The sequence below is a fragment of the Trichosurus vulpecula genome, chromosome 4 (assembly GCF_011100635.1).
Source record: "Trichosurus vulpecula isolate mTriVul1 chromosome 4, mTriVul1.pri, whole genome shotgun sequence".
Taxonomy (NCBI): domain Eukaryota; kingdom Metazoa; phylum Chordata; class Mammalia; order Diprotodontia; family Phalangeridae; genus Trichosurus; species Trichosurus vulpecula.
Window position 1 is genome coordinate 59,811,024 of NC_050576.1, and position 19,007 is coordinate 59,830,030.

The following is a 19,007-nucleotide window of genomic DNA, read 5'->3' on the forward strand; positions in this document are numbered from 1 at the left end:
TGTATCATCTCTAGGTTGTATGCCCTCCATGATATGTAGTACAATGCTTTGTAGCTGTAGATTCCATAACTTCCCCATCTATAAAATATGCACACTCATTTCATGAGATTCTCATAAGTTGTTGGAGCATTTTGTAGGTCTCAAAACATCAAAGAAAAAAACTTTTCACATCTAGGCAAACTGAGGCAAAGCAAAGCAAGGGGTCCTAGTAAGATGCACAATCAAGACTGCATCCAGGTCATTGGTCTCCTTTTCCACTGATGATGATTACATTTCTCAAGCACTTCGTGTGCTCTTCAAGTATACTTCCTACATAATGATTAACATTTCTATAATAACTACAACTTTGAAAAGTGCCGTATATACAGGGTGTCCCAAAAGTCTTAGTGAACTTTTAAACTTTAAAAATTCATTCTCTTACTTGAACCTTGTGACAACTTTGTAAGTTAGATACTGTTAATCCTCATTTTTTAAATGAGGCAACTGAGTCTCATAGATGTTTAGCAACTTACCCTCAGCCATACTGCCAGTAAGTGTCAGAGAGGTAGGACTCAAATTCAGGTGCCTCCTGACTTCAGGTCCATCCCTCCATCTTGGACATCACACTTTGACCTCTGTCCTTAAATTTCCATTACGGTATCTTTGTTATCTAAGGTATGTTCATGAGCTAAAGACAAGGTTATAAATAAGTACCTAGGAAAGTCGGAGGAACCTGTGTAGAGTCTTGTACTGTCCTTTGACCTTGAGTGAAATACGGATTTTGGTTTCACTCTCTTGGATATTCTAGCTGATTTGCTGTGTAATATGGACAACTAAAGCTGCCAGGTCAGCACCACTTAATTATGTGACCTTGAACACTGTGAAATTGTTCAAATACATTTAATCTTTTTGGAAAACCATGATCTCATGCTAATGCTTCATTTTCAGAGGATTATAACCATTATTTACCAAGTATTTTCCTCAGGCACCTTGAGGACTAAGAGGTTCCATGGCAGGAAGCAGGGCATGCCAAGGACTGAAGGCTCTTTCTCTTTATCTCTTTTTCCAAGGAACTCAATGAAATTGGGAGCATCTGAAAGAATATTATCATTACTTTCATTAAATGCTGAAGAAAAAAGGGGATAATATCAGTAGGACATAAATAACAGGAAAGAGAAAGGAAGAAAGGTTCATTGATCAACAAAGCTGTGGTAAGCTTTGTAGCCCACTGTGCAGCATCAATTGAAATTCAAAGAGTAGAAAAACAAAATAAACAAACACTACATGGTACAGTTCTCTAGAGCTATCCTGAGCTGGGATGTCTCTCAGAAATTGTCACAGGATTTTTTAATACCAAAATACAGCTTTTTTTCAAAATTTAAAAAATAAAAAAGCCAAAAAGAAAGCATAGTCCAGATGTACTTGTCAGAAGTCTTCATCTGGAGAGCTCCCTTATGACATAGTAGACTACATGGAAAATAGTATAAGTCATCCACATTCTTCAGGCTTCTGGCTTTTAGAATTTATTTTTATGTGATTATGGCCTGAGATCTCTTTGCTTGAATCCTTTCAGGTAGGGGAAGTTAAATCCCAACTTTGGATTTAGCCCAGAGCCAGACCCTGGGTCAAATCTGACCTTTAGGGAAAAGAAATTCATAAAACTCATCAATCTATTACCCAAGTGGCTCAATGTTAAATCAGCCTTTTGACTAATATCTCTCTCAATATCTGCCCTGCTTCTAGCATCAACATAACTCTCCTCACATCTCATATCTCAGACCCAGTAAGGTCTCTTTCTTGTTCTGTCCTCTCTCCTGCTGTAGCATACATACTTAATACCCAATTTCTGCACTACTTAACTGTTAAAGGAGTTGTACCTTGTTTTTATCAGGAATGGAGTCTCATCTTGCACCCCAGATCCTATGAATGGGGCCTTATTTTGTACTATGAAATCTCTCTGATTCCAATCACCAGATTGCTACACCTCTGCCCTTAATTTCCTGGCTTCCTTCAATCTTTTCTTCTGCAGGAAAACCTTTCTTATCCAATTTATAATGTTTTATATTTACCATTACCTTCATATACTGTAGATAGATGATAGATAGATAGATAGATAGATAGATAGAAAGATATACAGAAAGATAGATAATCTATGTGCTTGTGTGTGTATTACAAACCTAGATCATCCATTCTTGCCTTTCATTCTTGAGGAGGTCCAAAGTGACATCACAATGTATGGGTCAATACACAGTGTGTTTGATTGTAGATGATCAGACCAACATGAGCCCAGAAGCCTCTACCACAGGTTGGGCACAAAACACACCTAGATATTTACATGTTGTCTTTCCCATTAGAATACACTTCTTGAGAACAGGAACTGTATTTTGCCTTTCTTGTATCTCCAACACTTAATACAGTGCTTTGCACATAGTAAGCACACAATAAATTCTTTATTCATTCATTCGTTCACTGACTAAAATTCCTTACCTAAATCCAGACTACTATGTCTATGGCATTCCTCTGATCTACCAATCCAGTAACACTATAGGAAAAGAAAATAATGTCAGGCTATCATGGTTTGCTTTTAATAAGCCAAATCTGATACCTAGTAACCACCACTTCCTTTTATAGGTGCTCATATGGCATCCATTAAGTAATCTTTTCCAGAATTCTCTTAGGGCTGGACATCAAGTTCAGGGGTCTATGTTTTCTGGAAGTGTGAAACTGGTAGGACTCACCAAAGGATTAGCAATAGCCTCTGACAATTCTTCTGGTTTTTCTGTAATTTAAAGAGGGAAAACAAAAATTAGAAACAAAAGTAATATTCGAAGTGCTCTTTTCCTAAACATAGAAATTGTACAGTCTTTTCTCTAGCCCTGATTATACATAGAACACCTCGTCTGAGAAGAAGACTGAAGTATCTTATGCAAAATCTTTATCTCCTTTGCATCTTGGGAAAATATGAGAATAAAGAAATTTATCATTGTTGGAATCTAGTAATAAACAAATAAACTGAAGGTGCTTTTAGATGATTAAAAAATGCTGTAGTACATTTAAAGTATGTGTGAGAACTTTAACATTTTGAGGATGGGGAGGATGGAAACTTGGAGTATGGATTTTAAGTTAGAAGGGTTTTCGGAGGTCATTTAGTCCAAAACCATTAATATTACAGATGAAGAAACTCAGACCCAAAAAGTTTAAGTGATTTGCTCAAAGATCACACAAGTAATAAGTTCTGGTCAGAATTTAAATCCAAATCCATTTGTTCCTTATTTATGTTCCATGCCTAAGAACCTCTAAGAAGAAGGGGTAGAGGGTTCAGGGAGGTCATGGCTAGAGCACAGGTTCTAGGATAACAACAACAATGACAACACATCATCATCATCATCATCATCGTTGTCATTTTCATATTACTATTATTATTATTATTACATTTCTACAGAATCAAAGAAGACCTAGATTCATGTTTTGTCTCCCTTACTAACTGTGTGACCCTGAGCAACCTCTCAATACTCTAGGTAATAAGTATTGGAGTTAGAATTCCAATCTATTTATTTCCAGACTAAAAGCCCAATATTTCTACTTCATCTTGATTCTAGTTTTCAAAGTTGGAAGAAATGTGATTAAGCAAATGGGGGTTTGGAAATTATTCCAAATATGAGGTATGTTCTGATTAAGACTGATAAATTTTAAGCTACGTGTGACATTTATGAATATTGGGTACACTTCTCATTTGGCATGTGTGAAGAAAACATGCAACTTTTCACATCCATCTGAGCATTTTTGAATTTCCACAATGTTTCTTTTCTCCACAGTCAGCTGCTGTATTGGTTCATTGTTGGCTCATCCTATTCATGTCCTATAGTAGAACGATGCTACTAAATGTAAGTAAGTTTTCTCTTTGATTAAAGGTTAATCTCCTGGACTATTAATGCATATAATCATAATCCTTTGAAATCTTCTAGAAGAGTTTGCCAATTTCAACAGGACGAGGCATCATATAATGACCCATGATACAACTAATATGAAAATTGGATCACTACTACAGTGATTTAAAAAAAAAGATTCAGGGAAGATTTAGTCAACTTCAGAGGTAAACTTTGCATCTAGAGATTAAGGTTAGAAATAATTATTATGGAATAATTAAAATTATGAGTGATAGTTAATAATAGAGTTGAATGTGAATGTGTTTAAAACTTGCTTGAAGTAATTAACTACAATTACATCTCAATGGACTTCAAGTATTAAGTATTATTGCTTAGTCCAACTAGATAATGGTGCTTCAACCACTAAGCTTTCAGAGTTGTTGTAAGGCAAACACTTTGTAAGCTATACCATGTCTTACTGTTATTATCCACTAAAGTCCTACTCTGATGCCTCAGCATGGCTTGGAGGTGATCCTGAGTTCTCAAAGTCAATGCTAACAGAGTTTAAGCTCTGGCAGGTTATACCATGTTGGAAAGTCTTAGTAAAGTGCCAGCAAAATATGTCAACTGCTTTCCCAAGACAAGTCTTGCTATGTATAGGCCCAAATCCATTAGACCAGCTGCTTAGGGAGGATTTCTTTGACTATGGTAACTTATTGAGCCACAAAAAATATAAAATGGCTTTTAATATTGCATAGGCACTACCACTTTTGTATTGACAGGGGAATACAAAAGGAGACCAGGGGCAGCTAGATAGCGCAGTGAGTAGAGCACTGGCCCTGGAGTCAGGAGGACCTGAGTTCAAATCTGGCCTCAGATACTTGACACACTTACTAGCTGTGTGACCTTGGGCAAGTCACTTAACCCCAATTGCCCTGCCTTCCCCCCTCCAAAAAAAAATAAGAAAAGGAGACCAACTGTGCTGAGAATCCCATCATTTTAGATTGTAAACAATAACTTAACAATTGGAAACCAGAATGTGAGATAGTTACTACTAAAAAAGATAGCATTTATGTAGTGCTTTGAGGTTTGAAAAGAGCTTTACAAATATTGTCTCACTTTATCTTATCAATCCTGGGAGATAAGTGCTTTCCAAAAGAGGAAACTGATTGTGACCAGAATGGCCTTTGTTTTCTTTGAGTGACTCAGCTTACCTCATTGAGTCTCGCTGGGTGCTGGGGCTTCTCTTCTGGGGCAGGAAGCCCAGAGAGCATGCCAGGAAGCAGAGACCTTCCTGTGTGATGAGTCATGGGTCTGGCTGAGGGGAGGTGTTAACTCCAGAGCCATGCCCTATTGGGTGCTAACCTATTCTACGCTAGGGGGAGGGGCCAACTCAAGAACCAATCGGCCCTGGTCATTCAGGCAGCGCTTGATGGTGTCAGGACCTCTACAAGAGGGGAGAGGACAGCTTGAAGAGCCCTCTTTCCATTTCCAGTTGGTGTGGGAGCAGCGGGGAGCATGACTCTGGGCCAACCCTTGCTCTCCGGACTAGCCCAGATGTTGGTAACCATGAATTGTATTGGGTCTGTCTGATGATATTTGTAATTTGTTTGTATTTTGGTTTTGAGGTTCAGGATGCTGGTTTGTTTTCCCCCGAACTAAATGAATGTTTTGAACCTCAGGGTGCTGGTTTTTTCCCCTGAAGTACGTGAATGAATTTGTATTTGGTATATCTCTTGATGCTCGTCTCTCTACTCACCTGAACTAACTGAATGCTAACTGAATGCTGGCGTTTTCCCCTGAACTAAATGAATGTTGTCTGTATGCTAACTGAATGCTGGATTAAAGTAAGCTGGTCAACCCCTTCACCGTGCTTTCCTTGTTTAAGCAGATAAAAAGAACCTGTGCTTTCCTGGCATCCCGGCAGCCTCCTGGGTCCCGGCAGCCTTCTGGGTCCCGGCAGCCTCCTGGCTCCCGGCAGCCTCCTGGGTCCCGGCTGTAGGTGCATCTTACGACCTCACGGAAGCTGCTAGCTGGGTTGTTAATACATCAGCTCAAATTTTTCCTAGCATTTTGTCTAGATCTGTTCTTGTCACTTATCCCACTGTCTTTGAATCCTAATGACAGGCTTGCCGGTCTTTTGCCTGTAAGACTGAAAGCTCTTTGAAAATAGGGTATACAATTTTATCTCCAGTGTTTAGTATGGTGCTTTATGCCTAGTAAGCATTTAGTAAATGTTTGTTGAATTAAATTGACCTGGAATGAACTGAACTGAAATTCCAAACTGAAACATTTGAACAATTCTTTTTATTTTTTCTTATCTGTGAATCATAGAATCTGTCAAGATATGAGACACCGTGTTTTCCAGAGCTAAGGCCCAGCAAACAAGCTGTTCCCCACAATCCTTTTCACTTACCCTCTGAATGATCTCACCCTCTGGCAAAATCACGTAATTATTATATTTCTTTGACTAGCACCAGATGTTCTCTGAGATCAGACAAACACCAGACAAATGCCCATGTTCCAGTCATGAGGCTCTGCTATGAATCAAAGTTGGCACATTGTTGCGGTTACCCCTCATTGTCAGGGCTACAACTCACTTGGTGTTAAGTATTGAGTACACAGCCATTGGCATAAGTATTGAAATTTGGCCGCACAAAAGTGGGTCCCCGCTACTGGGATGGCCCTGGCATATGTGTTATTGCTTGCAAGCTGTTTTTGTCACTGTGAAATTAAACTTCTGTTTGATTCCTAACTTTCCTGTCTAGCCTGCCTGCTCTGTTCAGCTCTGACCATCCGCAGGTTAGAGGCTGGTTTGGTGCAGTTGACAAATCTTAAAGCTAGAAGGTACTTTTGAGACTCTTTTGTTCCTTTCTTGCCTCCCCAATTACAATTAGATACTTCTTTTTTAATATTCAAATTCAAGCCTCTTCAGAAGTCGGCCCCCTAGTGCCTTTCCAGGCTTCTTACACGTTACTCCCACTCTATAATCCAGTCTTGCTTGCCAGCTCACTCTTCTACTTCTTGAGGGCAGGGACTGGCCAGAATTTAGCATGGTGCCTGGTACACAGTAGGTGCTTAATAAAAGTTTATTGACTGATAAATATTTCCTGTCTTTACATGGACTGTCCCCATGCCTGGAATGTACTCCCTCCTCAATGCTGCCTTGTGAAATCCCTGATTTCCTTCAAGACTCAGCCCCAATGCCACCTTCTACATGAAAACATTCCTAATCCCTCCAGCTGCTAGTGCATGCCCTCCAAAATTACCTTACAACCACTTTGAACATATCATATATTTGCTTGTGTGTGTACATGTTTGTCTTCTCCATTAGAATGTAAGTTCCTTGAAGGCAGGCACTGTTTGACTTTTGTCTTTATATCCCCAGCACTTAACTCAGGTGTCTGGCACATAGTAAGTGCTTAAGAAATGCTTATTAGTTGATTGCCAAGGAACATTAAACTCAGAGAATTGATTTGCTGAAGGTCACCACTAATTAATATCAAAAATTTTGGTCTAGGTTAGCTGAGTTCCATTCCCATGCTCCTTCCATGATGTCTTTGTTTTCTTTTTCTGTCTTCAGCTCCACATCACTGGAGAAGGAAATGGCAAACCACTCTAATATTTCTGCCAAGAAAATGAGGTCACGAAGAGTCAGACATAACTGAAAAACTACTGAACTGAAACAGTCCCATACCACCAATGTTATATCACCAATTCCCGGACATATTTAACTGAATATCACAGAGGCATCTCAAACTCAACGCATTCAAAAGAGAGTTCATTTTCTTTCTCCCTCTTTCAAACTTCCTTGTTTCTATCAGAGGCAAAGCCATCCTTCCAGGCTCAATGCCATTTGTGAAATCTCACTTGTCCTTACCCCACCTACCTAATCAGTTCCTAGAGTTTGTCATTTCTGTCTCCATCACATCTCTCCTATACGCTCCCTTCTCTCTACTCCCACAGTCTCCACCCTAGCTCAAGCTGTCATCACCTTCTCCTGAACTACAGCAATGGCCTCCTCATTAGTCCCAAGTATCTCTCTACTCCAGTCTTTTCTTCATAGAGCCACCAAAGGACCATGTCACCACCCTCCTCTATAAACCCCTGTGGTCTCCCTTTGCCTCTAGGATCAAATATAAACATTTCTGTTTGAAATATAGACCTCTTTTCAACCTGAATCCTGCCTACCTCTCCAGTATTATTACACATTACTCTTTTCCACACAATCTAGCCAAAATGGCCTTTCTGATGTTTCACAAAATGTCGCCATCTCCCTTCTCTGTGTTTTTACACTGGCTAACCCCTATTTCTGAAATGTACTCTTCTCACCTCTCATCTATCTCTAGAAATCCCTTGTTTTCTTCAAAATCTAACTCAAGTATGACCTTTAGCCTGAGGCTCTCCCAGCCCCCCCCCCCAATTTCTAGTGCTTTCTATCTCAGATAACCTTATATCTGAGTTGTATCCTCTATTAAAGATTCTTGAGGTCAGGGGCTGTTTTGCTTCTGCCTTTATATCCCCAACGTCAATTAAGAATATGGTAGGTGAGTAATAAATGCTTATTCATTCATTGATTTGTTGTGGCTGCCAAGTTACAACAACCAGATCATAAATATTCCAAATAAAGGTAAACTATCGTTCTGCACCAAGGTAAAATAGTACTTCTTGTTTTGTTCCTAACAGCCTGGCAGCCGTCTGTCTATTTTTGGTGAAGTCAGTGTTGACACCAAATGCAAATTGAATGATTTACTTATACTAGCCCCTCTGCAGAGGAAAGTTGGGGCATCTTAGGGTCTAGACCAAGGGCCCTGGTGTAGATATTTTACTTGGTGAGGAATCAGGAAATTGAAGTTCCAAGGATTAGCAGCAGTGACAAATGTGCTTGGCCAAGCATCTGATAGATATACAGAGAGTATATCTGAGAGTAAAGACTGAGCAGCAGCAATAGTACCACCACTGCTACCAGCAGCAGGAGTAGTAGTAGTAGCAGTAGTAGCAGTAGCAACAGCAGCAATGTAGTAGCAGCAGCAGTAGTTGTTCTATAACAGACAAAGTAATCAAAGGTATCTATCGTCATATGAAAAAAGCTCTGAATCTAAATGTTGATTAGAGAAATGTAAATGAAAATAATTCTGAGCTCCCACCCCATACCTATCAAATTGGCTAATATGACAGAAAAGGAAAATGACAAATGTTGGAGGGAGTGTGGGAAAACTGAGACCCTAATGCCCTGTTAGTCAAAAGTTATACTGATCCAACCATCCTAGAGAGCAAGTTGGAACTATGCCTAAAGGGCTATAAAACCCTGTATATCCTTTAATCCAGAATACTAGGTCTATATCCCAAAGAGATAAAAAAAAGGAAAGGAGATATATATATCTCCTTTCCTTTTTTTATCTCACATATACACATATATATAAAGGACATATATATACATGTATATATATGCACATATATATATAAAGGACATATATATGTCATATATATGTATATAAAAGGAAAAGCACCTATATATACAAAAATATTTATAGCAGTTCTTTTAGTGGTGGCAAAGAACTGGAAATTGAAAGGATATCCGTCAATTGGGGAATAGCTGAACAAGTTGTGGTATACGATTATGATGGAATAATATTCTGTAGTTACTTCTGTTGCATAAGCCATAAATTCTGCCTTTTATTTCCTTTTAACTTCTTAAAAATTCTAATTTCTCTCAAACTGTTCAGGAACATTCTACTGCAATATTCATGCTCTCTTGGGAATCCACAGAGTTCTCTGCTTTATCAGGTATTGTTTCAATTTCTTTGTCTTGCCATTTTATTTAGAAACATTTGTAGTCATTTAGGTGTTTTAGTGGCCATCTTCCCTTCTGTTTTAATATTCTTCCCTATTCACTTCTCTGCTTGCATTGTAAATATTTTAACTGATCCTGAAGTTCTAGTCCTTTTTTCCCCTTTTCTTTCCTATTGCTCACTTCTGACTCCTTTTACTTGGAAGATAAGTTTACCTCTCAGAAGTGGACCTAAACTGTGACAGCTTCCTCCCACCTTGAAGAATTCTTTTTTTTTCTGCTGGCCTTGGTTCTTGCTCCAGATGATTCCTGGGAAGGGGGAAAAGGACGAAACTGGATCCAGTTGTGAATCCAGTGTTCAGGTTTGATATACTCCCACATTTTAGCACCTTTCCTAAGTTCTCTTAGCTCTATAGTTCTCTTGCTGAGTGAGGCTGCCTCAGGCAAAGTCTGCTGCTGCCCTTCTATGCTGTCCCTCCATTGTAAGTGGCTAGGCAGAGTTGAGTTCTGCTGCACATTGCCATAGAATGATGGAATAGGGCAGGGGCCAGGTGTATTGACAGAAATTGCAGCAATAGTAGGAAAACTGGGTTGAAGTTGATACCTTGCCAGAGCACAGAGGCTAGTGAGGAGAAGGGATACTGGTTAAGCAGTTAGAGATTATTATTATATGCAACTAATTCATAAGACTGTTATCTTGTTAGAACTCCTAGTGTCTTGATCTATGAAGACAATTATAATTGTTCTAACTTTGGTACATAATTCTTCTTTCAAGGGAGTTTTGAAAATTAGTTGGGATTGGAAAAAATGTCTAGTCCTCTAGATTTTTGGTCATATAACCCAGAAGTTGATGAATATATTTAAAATAATGACCGCTGATGATAGAAAAACATTTATTGTGATGACTCAGCTATAACTCACAATGGAGACTTCATAGATTCTTAAGAGGGCTTCCATCAAACTTCAGGATTATGTGTTTTTTGTAGCTATATCATTAGATTTCCAAAGTTTTGTGTTTCACTTACAGAAGTTTGATAAATTAAGACTCTTTTCAGTATCCTACATGATCAATATCTCTTGTAAAAATTATTTAGCAATCCATCATTGTATAAATCTCAGATTTCCATTAAAGGGGAAGAGAGGCAAAATATTTGCATAGAAAGTTTTTATTCTTAAATTTTCTTTCCTTCTATAATCTAAGTTTCCACCTGCTGCCTTTTGTATTTAGTATTTGTATTTACAATTCCATACTCTGTCATTTGAATTTATCATTTTTAAAAGGAGGCCTTAAACATTAAGAAGATCTTTTCATATACTTTATGTCCTCTGGATTTGTTTTGTTGCCTGCTTATTATAAGATTTATTTCTAAACATAACTTTAGAGTCCCATCACCAAAAAATTATCTTTCCTAGAATAAGAACACATGTGCTAGTTACACAATGTAGAAAAAGTACATGAAGAAAATATCTGACTTGATCATTTAAAAACATTCTACTTTCCAGACAGCAAATATATTCCAGCACCTTTCTCCTCCATTTCTATTTTATCCTGCTTTCCTAAGCCAACTAAAAGGATTTGACTTTCATGAATCTAACAGTGTGCCAGCTGATTATTATCTTTATTAAAAAATGATCACATACCCATAACAATGGAATGATGTAGAACATCCCATTAGACACAGTCTCTGATTAAAGGGCGTATGGCCATTTATTGAAAACAGGTTGAAAGAGTCATGGGGAGGGGTTGCTTATTAACTCTCTCTCCACATTACCAGTGTCCAGAAGTTGTGGTGAAGAAGCTAAGTTTAGAAGCTGACTGAGACAGTGATAATCCACTTTCCTTTCCAAGCTATCCTTAAAAACAACATCTCTTCTTCAAGCAGCAGGTTGGTTTTGTGACTTTACTTTTTCAATTCTGATTGATTTGGGGTGTGGGAATACTCTCTGATATATTTTTATGAGAATAGAATATAATAACCCAAATAGTGTTCTCATGATCCAAATTCATTAATCAAGGTGATAGGTTAAATGATTGGCTTACTAAATGTTTGATGAGATGCTAAACTCTGCAAGGAAACTTGAAACACAAAGGGGAAAAAATGGAGAAAGACAGCAGGGATAAATAAAAAAGGGACTAAAAGCATGGAATTTCCATTTATGGGAGAAATGAAATTGTAGTTAGTTTTCTTGATCTCTGTAGTTGAATACAATGTTTCTAACAGAAGGTGATAATGATTCTTGGGAAGAGGACTACCTGTGGGTTTGAATGAACATATGATGTCAAGCTTAAAAAGGAAGAGCTTTTTAACCTCTCCCAAAGGTTGTCTACACATCTTAAACTACTGAAGGTATAGTCGCTCAGGCTGATAAATGCAGTTGCCTTTTTTTGAGATAACAATAGGAAACTGTTGAGCAAAGAAGTAGAGGTTGCCCAGAGCCATGGATTGAAGGAAGGGGGAAAGAGTTAAAAAGATATTTTAAAGTGGAAAAGAATTTTAATTTGAAAATAAAACTAGGATAAGAGAAAGAAATATACTTCTCAAGGAGTCCAGCTAGAGTTCCCAGCTGAGATAGAACTGTACTGAAGCCACTGGCTGGAGAAATTGGGGTTGTGTGAGGAAAGAAGCGTGAGCTGTCACCACAAGCGAAGTCAAAATGGAACCGTTATAGACATTATGCCATGCTTTATAAATAATCTTGACCGATATCATTTCAACTGGCTATGGTAAAGTCATTACTGCTTTGCTACACTTAAAAAAAACTAGTATAAATATATCCTGGCATTCAAACAAATTTTGGACAAGAGTATAAAAAGTTAGAGATTAATCAATAAAAACATTATACTATTCCATATATTTTTTAACTAGATTATGCCTTCCAAAATAGTTAAGGACTCTTTAACAGTCTCGTTTCTGTCAGCAGATAATGAATGCATCATCATAACCTGAAACCTTTTCACCTCTGAAATTATATTTAGAAGCTTTCTTGGGAATATCTTTTTTTCACGAATCTCATGCCTTTTGTTATCCACAGTTTTAAATATTCAAATTTAAAGAGATCATACTGTGGGGGAGGGGTGGTTCTTTATTTCAACTATATAATTACGATAGAGTTAAGTTTACTTATAATCATTTTTATGCAAGAAAGATACTTGTGGAAAGTTAGACGTAAAGTCAATCATGTTAAATGTAGAAAGGGCTTTTCTTTTAAAGGAATGTTCGAATGAAACTTCTTATGCTGTGAATCACCATGTAAAGTTCACCTAACTTATATTAAATCTTTTCCCTTTTACAATCAAATGCCTAGCAAAACTGTCTACACTCATCACTTCTCACTCACTTTTCTCCTCTTATTCAGTTCTCCATCCCTTTGTATTCTGGCTTCTGTCTCTACCACTTTCTCTGAGGTCATTAGTGATCTCTTCCCCTTCTCCCCAAATCCAATGACCTTTGAAGCGTTCAAACTCCTCAACTTCTCTTCAAGGTTTAACACTCTCTGGTTACTCTCTCCTGGGTTTTTATAACACTGATCTTCTATGGTTTTCCTACCTGTGTTTCTGATCCTTGTCAGACTGCGTTGTTAGAGAAAGTTTTCCACTATGAGCTAGATCCAAAATTAATTAATTAATTAACCTACTGAACATTTTTAGTAGTTAACAATTTATATGGTATACAAAGTGTTTTCCTCACAATGATACCATGAGGCAGATAATGTACCCCAGGGTCCTATGGAATCCTCTTGTCTTCTCTCTCTACACAATCTCCCTCAATGATCTCATCAGCTCCCAGGGGTTCTACTACCATATCTCTGCTGATGACTATCAGATCTATATGTTCTAATATCTCCTTTGAATCCCATTCCTGTATTGCCCACTGCCTACTGGACAATTGCCTGTTTGTAACATAGGCAACTCAAACTCTTTCAATGTCCAAAATGTGACTCAATACATTTTATGTATTTACTGTATGTATTACTGTATGTATTTACAATACATTTATGTATTTACTATTACTGTCAAGGACAACGCCATTTTTCTAGTCATCCAGGTTTACAAAACAGGTGTCATCTTCAACTCCTCACTCTCACTCACCCTATATATCCAACCCATTGCCAAATCTTCTCTACATCTTTTGTATTAATCTCCTGTTTACTTAAACAGCTGAGACCCTCATCACCTCTTGCCTGGACTATTACTGTAACCTTCTAACTGGAATTCCTTCTTCAAATCCATCTTCCACTCCAGTCCATCCTCCACTCAGCCGAAAAGAGGATTTTTCTAAAGTGGAGGTCTGACCATGAACTTCAATGAACTTCAGTGGCTCCCTACCATTTCCAGGATCAAATAAATAAAGTTCTTTGTCACTTGAATCTCTCATGACTTGATCCCTTCTACCTTTCCAGTCTTATGATCCAGCTACATGGGCCTCCTTACAGCCCCTCAACACCATATTCCATCTTCCATTTCTGTTCCCATTCATGAACTATCCCTATGTCTGGAATATTCTCCCTCTTACCTCTGCCTTTTAGTTTCCCCAGCTTCCTTCAAGACTCAGCTCAAACTCTCCCTTTAAACAGGAGTTTCCCTGTCCCCCTCAGCCGCTAGTGCCTTCCTCTCTCAGATTACCTTCATTTATTATGTATATATAGTTATTTAAACTTAGTCTCCCCCTTTAGAAAGCAGTCTCCTTGAGAACAGAGGCTTTCGGGGTCTCTCTTTGTATCCTCAGTGCTTAGCATAGTGCCTGACGTATAGTTAGCACTTAATAAATGTTTGTTGACTCATGTGGAGGCAACATTTTATAGTGGAAAGGTCTCAGTCTGGAGGCAGATTATCTGTGTTTGATCCTACATCTACTACTTACAATGTGTGTGAACTGGAGCAAGCCACTCTTCAAAGCCTCGATTACTTATCTGTAAAAATAAGGGAAGGAGGAGTGGACTAGATGACCCCTAAGGTCCCTTCTTAATCTGTGATCCTGCTTACTTCTTAAATTTTGACAGTTAAATGCTCTGTAAGCATTATACAAAGTTGATATTGCAGCAAAACTTACTAATATTTATATCTGAGTTAGCCGTAATAGTTAGGCTTTTACTTCCACTGCACACCTGCATCACCCTCACTAGTCTAGGCAGATTCAAACCAGCTGTAGGCAACTCTATTCAAGCAGCCAGTTCTAAGAATGTACTATCTCAGCCAACCTTGCCCAGCCCAAGGCAAAACTGTGAAAGAAGCAGAACAATGAACTAAGTAAAATTATTCTTCCATACCTGTTTCCCCATCCCACCCATTCTCACCCTCCAAACTGACCCCATATCCATTCTTCTTAGAATACCCTGTAACCTCATTGACACTCTCTTTGCCCCCTTATAAAATCTACTCTGAGATTCTTCATTTATACTAGGATGCATTTTAACAGGGAGTTATGTTTAAAGTAAGTGAAAGAGAAGTTCTGAAGTGGCATTTCAGGCTGCATGTAGGGAGGATAGATTTCCCCCACCCCATTCAATATCAGAATAGAGATTTGGGATAAGAAACCTGGGACTTTATGGCCTACTTAAAATCATAGGATCCTAGACTTTGAGTTCAAAGAATCCTCAGAGGTCACTACTCCAACAGTCTCATTTTACAAATGAAGAAACAGAGACCAAAGGAAATTAAATGGCTTGCCAAGGATCATACAAGTAAGCATCAAAGGCTTACACCCAAGCTTATATGACTTTAGAAACTGTATGGGTATAGGGTGGGAGTAGATGACTATTCAATTACCTCTTAGAAAACACATTAACTCAAATGGTATAGCAAGAAGAGTAGATATTAAACATATTGGGGGCTATCCACTAGGATAGACTTCCTAATAATATCACGTAGATATCTGTATACTCACTACCTAGCACTAGAGGTTAAACTAAAAAGACATTTACAATAGATGGATAGATGGATAATGGAGACAGACAGACAGATAGATAGATAGATAGATAGATAGATAGATAGATAGATAGATGAATGGATGGATAGATAGATAGATAGATAGATAGATAGATAGATAGATAGATACCTAGTATATAATGCTAGGAATATTAAGTTTTAAATTTTTTCCATTTGCAACCCTTTTCACCTGAGAAATTTTTATGCAACCCCAAGTATATAGGTACATAATATATATATATATATATATATATATATATATATATATATATATATATATATATACACACACACACAAATGAAATATTTACTGACAATAATCATAAAGAAATTTATTTTAAAAACAATTCTTTGGTATACATATAATTTTACCATTTATTAAAGACCAAAGCAAATCTGCATACTAATGAGATGGATGTGCTTGTTTATAAAGAATTAAATCTTGGATTATTTGACACTGCAAGACGTAGAGCATCTTCAACATTTTTCAGAGTTGACTGGTATTTTGATTTTATAATTGTCAGTGCTGAGAATGCTGCTTCACATAAATGCATAGTACAAAATGACAGAAGTATCTTTAGGGTCATTTCAAAAATTGTTGGAAATTCTGTCCTAATCCCAAGCTCAAACTCATTTAACAATTTTTTTAGGAAACTCGAGTTTTAAACCTGTTTTGCTTGATAACTTGGCAAATTCTTCTTGAACTTTTAACGGCAGATGACTCACTTTTTAAATTTCAATTGAGTATGGTTTATGAACCCAACTTAGTTTTTTAGAATAAAAACTTGAAGGGAAGTATTTCTGAAGCTATATCTCCAAGCACTTCAGATGATCAATTATAACTTTTACAATTAAAACTTTGGAAAGGTTATTTTCAATTGTAAAATCATCTGTATCTGCAAACGTTTCTAAAGAACCATTTTCCATCCTATCATTCCACATGCTAACTTCTTTAGTAAAACTTTCAATTTTTGAAAAGTTTTTGTACAAAGCCAATGCAACAAAGATTAGGGAAATTGGGAAAGAATTTTTACAACCAATGTCTCTGATAAAGACCTCATCTCTAAAATATAGAGGCAACTGAGCCAAATTTACAGGAATACAAGTCATTCCTCAATTGATAAATGGTTAAAGGATATGAATAGGGAGTTTTCAGAGGAAGAAATTAAAGATATCTATAAACATATGAAAAAATGCTCTAAATTTCTATTGATTAGAGAAATGCAAATCAAAACAACTCTTAGGTACCACATCTCTTCTGTCAGATTGGCTAACATGACAAAACATGAAAATGATAAATGCTGAAGATGTGGGGAAAATAGGAACACTTGTTTACTTACATTGTTAGTGGAGTTGTGAACTGATCCAGTCATTCTGGAGAGCAATTTGGAACTCTGCCCAAAGGGCTATAAAAATGTGAATACCCTTTGACCCAGTAATACCACTTCTAAGGCTGTATCCCAAAGGGATCATACAAGTGGGAAAAGGACCCATATGCATGAAAATATTTATAGCAGCTCTTTTTGTGGTGGCAAAGAATTGGAAATCAAGGGGATGCCCATCAATTGGGGAATGACTAAAGTATATGAATGTAATGGAATACTATTGTGCTATAAGAAATGAGGAGCAGATGGACTTCATAATAACCTGGAAAGATTTATGTGATCCGATGCTGCATGAGGGAAGCAGAACCAGGAGAACACTATACACGATTACAGACACACGGTATCTGTGATAACTAACTTTGATAGACTTGGCTCTTCTCAGCAATACAAGACTCAAAGACAGCTCCAAAAGACTCATGATGGAAAAAGCTATCCACATCCAGAAGAAGAATTATGGAGTTTGAATGCAGATTGTGGCAAACTCTTTGCTCTTTCTTTTTCCTTCTTTTTTGGTTTTGTTTCTTCTTTCTCATGATTCATACCATTGGTTATAATTCTTCTTTACAACTTGACTATTGCGTAAATTAGTTTAATGTGAAGGTCTATGTAGAACCTATATCAGATTACATGCCATCTTGGGGAAGAAAGGGGAGGAGATGGAGAGGGAGAAAATTTGGAACTCAAAAACTTGTGGAAGTGAGTGTTATAAACTAAAAATTAAAAATAAATTTTAAAAACTTTCAACTTTATCTTTTAATATAAATATATTACAATTTTTCCTTGAAGTGACATGTTTAAATAATTGAGTTTTTCAACAATATCTGACAAATGACAGTTTTGAAAGCTGTAAGTCATTACGAAAAAATTTAACAAAATTCAATTTCTGCTCAGTCAAAAATATAACAACTTCATCTTTCAATTTCAATAATCTGATTAAACTTCACCCTCTTAAGAGCCACATGATTTGACATATTTTCTTTTTCTTGTCAATTTAGGTGTACTACAACCTAGGTAGCAAAGACTCTGCCACATTCTTATAAGTATTTTTACCTCTTCCGTCTAAATCTAGCAACTTATCCATAACCAAAAAATATTTTTGTCCTAAAATATGAATAAATATTGCTAATAATTTCTCAAATAAATACTACCTTTAGTTTATGAAATTACATTTGTTTGTGCTTAATTTAAAAAATTGATGTTCACACATACATATATAGTGGTGCTGCTGGAGAAATATTATTAGAGGGCTTTTGTCTTTACTTGCTGCAATTAATGTTTCTGTAAAAGAAGGAGATAACAGCAATTGTTAAAATCACACATCCTAGCACCCTATAATCCAAAGGTATACCAATTTGATACTCACATGCTGAGGAATGATGGTAGGAAAATATTAAAAGTCTTTATTTTCCACAATTATTTCTGTAAGAGCAGAAAACTTTGCATGTGCAGTAAAAACACTGCAATACATAACATAGAATAGTCTCGAATAAGTGTGTTTCTGGCAGCATTCGTTGCCACTGAGTAATGATATGTGCACAGCAAAGTGCGCATGTTGTGTGTTCAGAATCAAGGCTGCAGGGAAACATGCAGATGCTACATGGGCAAGAGCTGCCAGAAACACCTCAGATTCATTATGTGTTTGATTTTGAATTAGTTTTTGGTCATTGCTCATTCAGAAACCTTTTACTGTTGCCAATTTTTTTCGACCCCCACGTTCAGTTAACGTATGGGGTCACAACCCACAGTTTAAGAAGCATTGAGGAAAACTCAGGTGATCTACTTTCTTAGGCAGTATCCTCCCTAGCAAATTAATTGATTAGCATTCCAACTTACAAATCAAATCTTGTTTGAGTTTGATCATACTATCAGGGCCTAATGTCCCCAATGTCCCAGTTCTTCAGAACTAGAATCTAAGATGAGAGAGAAACAATTGTCAGTCTTCAAAAGAATGACTAATTACAGGTATGATTGCTTTTGTGACCAATAAATATTAATATTACTAGGAATGTAATATTAATAATATTATTAGGGATAATATTGATTGCTAATAGTATTAATAG

At 37.1% G+C, this 19,007-nt stretch overlaps 1 pseudogene; it reads left to right on the forward strand.

The window, feature by feature from the left end:
• LOC118846733 overlaps positions 1-13,929 on the forward strand; it is a 29,145-nt pseudogene extending 15,216 nt beyond the window's left edge.
• Positions 13,930-19,007: the final 5,078 nt, after the last annotated feature.